Source organism: Lactuca serriola, chromosome 3 (assembly GCF_051521515.1).
Source record: "Lactuca serriola cultivar US96UC23 chromosome 3, Lser_US96UC23_V15, whole genome shotgun sequence".
Classification (NCBI taxonomy): domain Eukaryota; kingdom Viridiplantae; phylum Streptophyta; class Magnoliopsida; order Asterales; family Asteraceae; genus Lactuca; species Lactuca serriola.
The window spans coordinates 285671961-285674554 of NC_136410.1; the positions used below are offsets into that span (position 1 = coordinate 285671961).

The 2594-nt window shown below is 31.9% G+C and overlaps 1 pseudogene; it reads right to left on the reverse strand.

Annotated features, from left to right (window-relative positions):
* Nucleotides 1-658: 658 nt before the first annotated feature.
* LOC145094927 (uncharacterized) lies at nucleotides 659-2085 on the reverse strand (annotated as a pseudogene).
* Between the last annotated feature and the right edge of the window lie 509 nt (nucleotides 2086-2594).

Genomic DNA, 2594 nt, shown 5'->3' on the forward strand with positions numbered 1-2594 from the left:
ACATAAATCCTCGTAATGAGGAAATATCTTATTTCTCCATTTTCGTGCCTCTTTATGAACCTATTTTGTATCATAAAAGGTTAGCAAATAAAAATTATAATATAAATAGTTAAAAACTAACAAAATATATAACAGTTTTAATATTGAACTTGTATGTAAGAGTCCCAAACTGATGGTTCAACTGTTACATAAATGAGTTGAGCTATCATAACCAAAACCACTTGTATTTGTACCATTCAGCATATCATAAATGACTTGCCAATATTTTTTCATGGTTTTGATCCTTGACTCAATGTGGGGTTTACCCAATATGCCAGAGTTAGGAATTTTTTCCTTCACTGCGTTTTCTAGACGTTGTAAATATCCAGATTTAAAACCATTATCCGCTTTAAATTCTCCCATGTTCACCATATTTACCAATGCTTCCACAAGCTTGGCATCTTCAGGAATTGTCCAGTTGTGATAGTTTCTACTTTTTTCCATGACACCTATTGTTATAAACATAATAATAAGATGAAACAATGCATACAATAAAAAATACTCAACCATGTGTGTTAAAAATGTAACCAGTAGAAAGAAAATAATTCATTATTGAAAATAAAAAATGTAGCACAAATTCTTTAAAAGTAATAGATAAACATAAAAAAAAAAGAAATGATTAATGTGTAGTATTCCAAGAATGAAACATCGTTTGTGCTAAGTTGTTTCTAAATGTAGTCCACTCGGTTGATACAGCAACATAAGTGATATTATTATCGTCTCCTCCACCAACATCGCTGGTTCCCTCATCTAGCTCAAATTGGTTCTCAAATGGATCACTTCTCATTTCTTGTCTTATATAATTATGAAGAAGACAACATGCCATTATGTTCTTATTTTTTAGATCGGTAGGATAATATGAGTTGTCCCTTAAAATTCCACATCTCGCCTTCAAAATACCAAAACATCTTTCTATAACATTTTTCCCAGAAGAATGTTTCCTGTTGAATAATTACTTCAGTGTAGTTGGTTGGTTTCCTACACGCCAATCATTCGAATGATATCTTTGACCTCTATACGGGGCTAAGAAACATTCACCATTTGTATAACCAGCATCTACTAAATAATAACCTATACACACACACACACACACACACACACACATATATATATATATATATATATATATATATATATATATATATATATATATAGTTAGCATAATTAATAACTAATACACAAATAACAATTATTATACATACCCAGCCTTGGGACCTTCAACCCATGTGGCCAAAGTAGGGCATCTCGAAACACTCTACCATCTGCAACTGGTCCCTTCCATCCTGGTAAAACATAGATAAATTGTATGTCTTGTGAACACACCCCTAGGACATTTGTGGCAATATCATTTTTTCTTGTCCTGTATTTAGGCTTGTCTTTAAGTGGTACTAAGCACTTTATATGTGTTCCATCTAAAGCTCCTAGACAGTTCTACACGATATAAGAAAAGAAATGGTTATATGTCGTATCAAGCAATTTATGCACTACTTGAAAAAGTATATAAGTTTTATATATACCTTGAACCACTTCCAGCCTTGATCTGTGGAGTTTTCTATAACAGGTTTAGGCTTCTTAAGCAAATGTGAATGTAACCTTATCACCACATTGCAAACTAGCATAACAATTTTGCTAATTGTTTGTCCATAACGTTGGAAACGACCTATCATGACCCGATTCTTCACATCATGTGCAATAATGTGAAGAAATATGGCCACTTGTTCATCAATATCCATATATCTACTTGTTCTTAGCCCACCTAATGTATGAGGCATGTCACATAACTTTGTGAAACATCTTCGGGTCATCCTAAGATTTGATATACACGCGGTATCACTTTTGTATGCATATTTGTGCAATATTGATTGCCGATCCACATCCAACGATATGTTTTTCATACGTAGTTTACCCCCTGTATATTTGTAGTAGCTTGCACACTGTGATAAAAAAAAACCACGTGATTGCAGTCATAACTTCATTCCAAAATGTAACGACTATTTGACTTATTTTCATTCTATGTTTGCTTCTAGTTAGACTAAGCCGTGCCATTTCCTAATCATCTCCCACAAAAGAAAATTTAATATTTTGAAGACATAATAGCTGAAATTGTTGTGGAATTGGATAGTCAACAAATTTGAGATATAGTTGAAATTTGTTGGTGCAAGTAATTTAGTAATTAGCATAACTCATTACAATCTATCAACTCATTTTTGTGAATATAGTGGTTTTTAATTATGGCTTTTAACACATTTCGTGGATTTTTTACTCATTTTTTCAAAGAAAACAAACATAAATGGAAAAAGTATTGAAAATAAAAAAAGTTATGTAGGTAAAAGAAAGAAAACACCACACAAGAAAAAACACAAACACTTGGTGGGCATACTTATACAAGTAGTTTTTACACATTACCAACAATAAATCTGAAACACAAAATTAACCATTATGTATACTTGTATGGATAATTGCTGATACTTCATGTAAATGAAGACAAAGATGAAGTACAATAGAAGAATTCGACAGGTTCACAGGTTCAACAAAGAAATACAATAGCATATCTT